This window comes from Pteropus vampyrus, unplaced genomic scaffold, assembly GCF_000151845.1.
Source record: "Pteropus vampyrus isolate Shadow unplaced genomic scaffold, Pvam_2.0 Scaffold24, whole genome shotgun sequence".
NCBI lineage: Eukaryota > Metazoa > Chordata > Mammalia > Chiroptera > Pteropodidae > Pteropus > Pteropus vampyrus.
This window is the reverse complement of record NW_011888805.1, coordinates 10,627,506-10,635,488: the sequence shown is the minus strand read 5'-3', so window position 1 is coordinate 10,635,488 and position 7,983 is coordinate 10,627,506. Positions and strand designations below refer to the sequence as shown.

General features: G+C 36.9%; 1 pseudogene; it reads right to left on the bottom strand.

The window, feature by feature from the left end:
- Positions 1–205: 205 nt before the first annotated feature.
- LOC111737197 lies at positions 206–324 on the bottom strand (annotated as a pseudogene).
- Between the last annotated feature and the right edge of the window lie 7,659 nt (positions 325–7,983).

The following is a 7,983-nucleotide window of genomic DNA, read 5'->3' as shown; positions in this document are numbered from 1 at the left end:
TCTCCAGAATAAGGAAATCTTTGGAGACAGAATGTAGACTAGTGGCTGCTTAGGGCCAAGGAGAGTAGGGACGAGAGCCCGGAAGGTGATAAGTAAAGGGTTTCTTTATGAGGTGATGAAAATGTCCAAAAGTTGACTGTGGTGATGATCGTACATGTCTGTGAATACACTAAAAACTATTGAATTAGACACTTTTTTTTTTTACCACCTGCAGCACCTGGTCTTCCTAAGTGGTCTCCCACCCAAGTACTAACCAGGCCCGACCCTGCTTAGCTACTGAGATCAGATGAGATCAGGCACGTTCAGGGTGACATGACCACAGTGAATTAGACACTTTAAATGGGTGCATTTTGTAGAATGTAAATTATATCTCAATAAAGCCATTATTTAAAAACTGTAAGATAATTTTGAAAATTTTTTTCTTTAGAAAAAGAAAAGCCAAGTAAATGGAAAGAACAATAAATACTCCAAGAATGGGGTCTTCTTCCTCAGCCTCCCCCGACTCCCAGCCTCTACTCTTTGCCTACCTGCTCACAGGACAAAACAGAGGGAGCTGTGAAATATTCTTACTAACCTAGAAACAGTGAAACACAAGTAAAACTCTTCAGAGAACACAGGTGCCTCATTTTCTATCACTTTTTGAAGCTCACTTAAATGTGAGTCTTAATGAGATCCCAGCTCAGTCCTAGGAGAATTGCGAGTTCGTGAATTATTCTTCAGCTTCTTTTCCAGACAAAAGGGCCTTAGCTCACAACAACATGAACTCTTGGATAAAAAGAGTAGACATTCAAGGTCTCTGAGGCCCTCTCATAAATAACAAAAAAGATTGGCATCAGGTGAGTCTTACCAGAGACTACACCATTTACAAAGTTCTTCTATTTGAATTTATTTCAAGCAGTCAATAAATAAATGGTTCCATGCTATTAAAAATGGAGAAAAGAGAAGACTACAAACATGTGCTTCTACCTCCTGCAATTTGGTCCATTTCCCCAGCTCCCGTCTCAGAGAAAGATGCAATTGTTCACTTGATGACCCTGGTACTCAGCATATTTTCTTTGGGGCCATCTTTTGAATATTATTTTTGTATAAAGCCAAGTAAATGAATGGAGAAGTTGAAAAACATAATCAGAATGTTATATTGACACTGTTGTAGATTTTCCGAATGCCGAAAAACAAGAAATAAGTGGAAATGAGTTTGCCAAAGTGAACATTTTATGCATCTTTATATATTTTCCCAAGTGGGAAAAATGCACTTGGATAAAATAAAATAACAAAATATTTATTGAACTTTTTAAATTTATGACATATATTTGTCACATTTAGGCAGAACCTTACCCTAAAGAACTTACATTCTAAACATTTACTTCTTTGTGTCTTTTTCTCTCTTATTGTCTATCTCTAGTGCTCAGAAGGCACTTTTAGGTATTAGGTAAAAGCTGCAGATATTCTGCCCAACCACAGGCATATAATCCCCCTGGACCATCAGTCTTTCCAAACTATCTTAGAAATGTACACAGTGATTGTTAGTGATCGTGCAGGCCCTCTGAGATTCTGTAAGATACCAAATGAGATTTTTAAACTAATCCAAAGGCTCCTATATTAACATTAACCTTGAATGACCCAGAAATGACTGTTTATTTTCTACCATCAGCGTTAATATTCTTCCATTGGCAGGGTAGCATGGGATCCTTTGCATAGCCATGAGAAGGTCTGAACATCAGGGTTTAGAGAACAAGCTTATGCTGAATATTCTAGAAAAGACCCAGAAATAAATCCTCAGTAAAGCTGATGATGAGTTATTGCTAAAAGTACACTACAAACCTAAAGGTCCTTGTTTAGGAATTTGGAAAATTGTACTTCTAGGTGAAGGGGTTATAGAAATAAGAGATGGCATCACAGATGCTATATAATAAAACAAGGCTTTGTACCATTGCCTCTATTTTTCTTCAGGATTTGAATTTCAACTTCTGTATACTAAATAATATGAAAGCCTGTATGTTATTGTGCTCTTAATCTTTTCAGTAAAGGCTTTTTAACAGTACTGCATTGCATTATTTTTGTTATAGCTTTTCTTTGGAGTGTGAGTACAAATTGTTGTTGACAAAATCCTTGCTCAGCTCCAATTGCCCTTCTAAGGAAAAATGTGCCAGTTATCCTCTTACCTATGAGCCAGGCCTTATACAGAGTGCCCTAATTTTTGCTCAGTAACCAAGCTGCTTGTTACAGGGCCAGGAGTCTTTACCTCCCCTTCCTCTGCTTCCCACCTGCCCAAATTCTCTTTCCCCAAACAAACCACTCAACTATCTATTTCTCCGCTTGCTGCTCCGGCCCTTCTTTTTTGCCAATCTATGAATTCACACTCTATATTTTTCACTACCTTGTTTTTTTCAACATGTTCTACAAGTTGATTTGTTCCACAAAGCCTCTCCTAGCTCATCAGAGCAGTGATAATCCATTCCCCAAACCGAAGTGCCCAAATTCCACAGGATACACTCAGAAATGCCCAAAGAGGATGCATATTATAAATATTTGCTTTCTGCACTATTTGCCTTTGCCTCGTGTCTCGTCTTTATTTTGCTGAACAGCTGTGCTTTGGAGTGTGTCCTTTCACTTGTGTGCTCAGTTACAAAATTCCCATTATTCCGCTGATACCTATCAGCGGTTCTCAACAATGTCTCCCCACTCAAGTCACTGTGAATTTTTGTGAAAATACCTAAGCCCAGACTCACTCCAGACTCATTAAATCAGAATATCTGATTGAAAAGAACTGATCTTAGATAGTTGTAAAACAGAGTGGAATGTTGATCTAGTTTCTTTTTCCCTCCCATTCTGAAATGAAGAGGGAAATTCCTGACCAGTTTGGAAATAGTGGAAAAAAATAAGAGAAAACGTCCTGCTGAATCATATGACTAGAAGGTTACAGGTGAGCAAGAGCTTATTTTTTTTCAGGCCACTGCCATGTCAGTACAGAGAAATAAAAACATTTGCTTTAAATGGTGGTCCCTTTCTTCTACTCTAAGTTTCTGATGCACCTTACCCCACGCAAGCCTTCTGATTAGTAGTAAGATTCTTTGAAGATTGATTCTATTTATTCTTTGATTCTATGACCTCAAAAAACATATATTCTAATAAGTCAAATATATGATAAGCTGTGTTCAAGGGTTGTTTCCAGGTAGTGTCATCTTTATGAATAGATCAGCTTTCCAATTAATTTGTCGTGAATGGGTTTTCATCTTGCCCCCAGGGCAAGCCTAGGACAGCCAAGTTCCTAGTCCAGAAAACCCCAGACTGGAGCAAACAGATACATTTAACCCAATGGGAATCAAATGTTATTTTCTATGTGTGTCATGAAGTGAAAAAGCAGGAAATCCTAGAGAAATACAGGCAGTAGACTTTTGCATGTCTAAAATGATAAGTAATACAAAGCACCATTAGTAGTCATCACAGAAGAAATTATATAATGCACATGAATCTATTCATCAGTTATAATTATACCTTTAAGAATAAAGCCATAAGCAGCAGCATATCAGGTGTGAAAAACTAAACAATTGATACTAAAGAAATTGCCCCTCCTAATATCACCTAGAAGCATAAAAATCATCATTATGTTATATTGCTCACAGTCAATATATTACTATAGTAATAATAAATTATTAATATATTATCAATACCATTATCAATAATAATGTTAATATATTCTATTATAAATATAATATTACAGTATAAATATTATTATATTCCTAATGTAATAATGTGTGAGTACAATAGAATTATAATAGGTACTCAGTGAATATTGATTGAGAGGGAATATTAGTGCTTATTTATTTATCATCTCCATAGGAATTATTTCAATACATTTGGATAAGTTTTTCAGCCTCAGTTCTCAAATTCAAACAAATTAAAATCATGTCATTGGGTTTGGACTTGAAGAACTACCTCTCTGGGTTTAATTATAACAAGAAGACAGTGGCACAGTGCAATTCACAAAAAAGGGAATCCGGGGCATTGTTAGACTTCACTTTCAAGAAACGAGATATTTATGTTGCCATCAAAATAGATTTTAATGTGATATAAGATTTGATAAGGACAGAAAACTCTGGAAGATAGATTTATTATAATGTGTATTCTCAGTTAATTTAGTGATAGCTAAGACATATTCTTGGACTTCAGGGTCTGTTGATAAGAAACATAGAAACCATTAAGATCACAAAATATCTCAGTAACCAAGAATAGAGAGATTTATCTAAAGAAGCCAATGAAAATGCACAGAAAGTTCTCTAATGGGTTCAAATATTTAAAAAATATTACTAGCATGTACAAAAGACAGAAGAAGGTTTATCTAACGAAAGGCAAACACAAATATGTGACGTAAACCAGTAATAAAGAGGATTTTTAAAGGATTTGTTAAAACGCTCTTTAAAGAATAAGCATGGAAAAGAACCAGCCCATGGTCTAGGAAAGAGGCAAAATGTTAAGAGCCGCAGAAGACCCATAGAAAGTAATAAAAACACAATGCTCATTTTCTGGTCTTTTTTCTTGTCAAAAGGAATGAATTCAAAAGAAGAGGTACAGCTTTGTTTTTAAAAGGGTCAGTGTGAAGGACTGGAAGCCCAAGAAAGTAAAAAACAAACAGACCAATAAAAACAAGGGCCGTTTTGCAAAAATTCAAGTTTCTGGGCCTTGTGAATTATAATTCCAGTTATTTGCAGATATATTTGCTAAACTCTTGTCAATAATCCTGGTGGAATTATGCAGAACAGGAAAAGTGTCAGAAAACTATAAAAAGGCAAAAGCCATCTGAATTTTATTTGGTTAAAAAAAAACATCAAATGATCTCTGTTTATAAAGAAGTTCTACTTCAGTCTAGTCATCGAGTTTAGTTATTCTGGCTGTATCACAATATGGGAGGAGTATGTTCAGAGCACAGCAGAATTCCAATCGGGCAAATTAATATATAGTACAGTTGATCCTATCATGAATAAGGCCCATCACAGATCACCGAAGTGCAGGTTTCGGGGACCGTTTCTGCAGTAGCCAATATTTCTTGAGTTTTATAGTTTATCTGCCTCCTAAATAGTCCTTATTCCAAATCAATATGCTGCAAAATCTTTCCTCCAAGTATGTATCCTGCACAAACCAGTTTAATTAACTTTACGGATAAAATAACATACTCCAAAACACCTCTCTCCCTAAAATACATGTTTGTGTATCTTATGTGCTTATAAAATTGATATTAACTTGGTGAATAAAGTAGCCACGTGGTCATGTGTCATGATCCACTTTCTGCCTTCTCTGTGAAGCCAGAGTATTTATTGTGGCTTAGCATCCTTCTCTAGAGAAGGCCCTGCAAACACCGGTGGAGCAGTGGGGGCCCACAGTAACAGGCCTTAGTGGCTGGCTGGACTTACCATAACTAGGACACAAGACAGGATCTGGGTTATATGAAAAGATAGCACATTCATTTCAATGTGCTTTTTTAAATGTATAAAGTTCCCCAACAGTCTATTCTCAATAACAGCCAGAACGATCCTTTAAAAACATTAGTCAGGTCATGTCACTCTCATTCAAAACCTTCTTGTGACTCCTTGTTTCTCTCCGAGACCCTAAACTATCTACTACTTCCCTGCTTGTCCACCCCCTCCCCACTTGCCATCTCTCTGCCCTTATCTGCTCCCACTTGCCCCACATTCTCTCTGCTACCGCATGCTGCCCTCCTTGCTATTTCTAGAACATACCAGGCATGTTCCTTGTAGTCTTATGCTTGCTGTTCCCTGAGCCTGTAATGCACCTCCCAGATGGTCTTGTGACACCTCTCACATTTCATTCAAGTCTGTTCCAAGTCACCTCAGAGCAGTTTTTAAATAAATAGATCCTTCTTTATTTAAACTGCAGTCCTGTCCCCATCCGGGCCACCCAGCACTCCCTCACCCCTTCCCGGCTTTATTTCACCCAATAGCATCCACATCACGTCCCTATAGGCAATTTATTTGTTGATTTTGTTTATTGTCTGTCTCTCCCCATTAGAATCTGATCCCCAGGAGAACAGTTGTATCTTGTCTGTATTCCAAGAACAAGGCTTGGCACATAGTAGGCACTCGAAAACGTATAGGAGGAATAAATGGATAAATATTCAGTTGATCTGTAGCTTCAAAATGAAATTTGAACCAGAGGTAGACTTAATCACACAAGACAAGAATGCAAGGTGTGATGATACCAGGAATGGGAGGTAGGGGACATCTAAGCTCCTTCCAGGGTTAAGATTTTGACCTAAGTATTTCTTTATCTCTCTCTCTCTCTCTCTCTCTCTCTCTCACACGCACACGCACACACACACATACACACACACACACACACTCACAGCTTCATGTAGAGCAGGATACTCAGTTATTTTCTCCAAAACAATCATCTTAGAAAATACTTTAAAAACATGTTTTATGGACAACTGTGTTTGGAAAAGGCTAGATGATCTCACCTTGGGTATTCACAGAGAACATTAATATATTGAAGGATCTGAAAAATCTCACCTGCATTAATCAAGGTCCTCTAGAAAAACAGAAGCTGACCAATATAGATTTGGGCACAAGAGTGGTTCTAGAGGAACAAAATATTGAGGATGTTTTCTAGATTGGTTCTAGGTTTTCTAGAATTGGGTCTCTAATCCTATTAAAGATGCTAATCACTCTATTTCCAGTAGTAAAGAGAGCACTGATAGTCCATAGTATGATATGGCCATAGAGATATACAAAATATCAACATTGTCAAACACTTGTAAGAGGCACGTTTCTGAGTAATCATGCATGTGATTCTTTCAACCATTTTTGTCCAACTACCAAGTATAATAAGATTTGGCCGATTGCTCCTCATGTTGATGAACAAAGTAGAGAAAGAAAAGGATGAGCTAAGGTATTCAAATTTCTACCTCAAGTGCTGCTTATATGACCTGAAAGCTTTTACGTCTGTCCTGAAAGAGATTCATTTTCTGTAGCTACAGAGCTGAGAATTCTGTAAACCAAGCCTAGAATCTCATCCTGCTAGTGGCTGAATTACAACACAAATTGAGTTCTCAACATTGCAGGGTGTCTACTGTTAAAGTGAGGACATCGATTGGAAGGAATGGGATCCTGAAAATTGGAATAGGGACATATGGGAAGCCCATGATGAAGCTGGGAATATTGAATCCCCCAATTCTGATGAATCTTCTTGGCCAGTAGAAGCAGCCTCTTCTCCTATAATAAGAATATACCACAGTCTGGGGATATCTTAAACATCAAAAATTTGTTTTCTCACAGTTCTAGAGAAGAAGTCCAAGGTCAAAGTATCAACATATTTGGTTTCTTCTGAGGCCTCTCTCCTTGGCTTGCAGTTGGTCACCTTCTCACTGTGTCCTCATGTGGTCTTTCCTCTCCGCTTATGCATCCCTGGCATCTCTTCACATGTCCAAATGTCCTCCATAAAAACACCAGTCAGGCTGGATTAAGACCCACCCTAATGGCCTCATTTTAACTTACTCACCTCTTTAGAAGACTTGTCTTCAAATATAGTCACATTCTGAGGTCTGAGGTACTGAGGATTAGAGCTTCAACATACAAATTTGAGAGTTTAATGGAGATTGGAAGTATACAATTTAGCTGATAACATTGCAATATTTTTTTAAATCTTATTTTGTTAAACCCAAGCACATTTGACTACAGTGCCCTTAACTCACGTGCTTAATTAACGTATCAGAAAATAAATGTTCCTTACTCTGAATACATTTTAATACTCATCTAGATTTTTATAGCAATATCAATAATACTATTTACATTACATATAAAGGATAATACAATATAGAATTTATATAATCTATAGTTTATCATATATGTTTAGTATTTATATAGCAATATCAACAAGAGTATTCTTAATTATAAAACTTTATTACAGAGTGATCGACAAAACAGTTTATCCTATGATTTCATTTGATTCCTACCTTGTATGAGTATACAG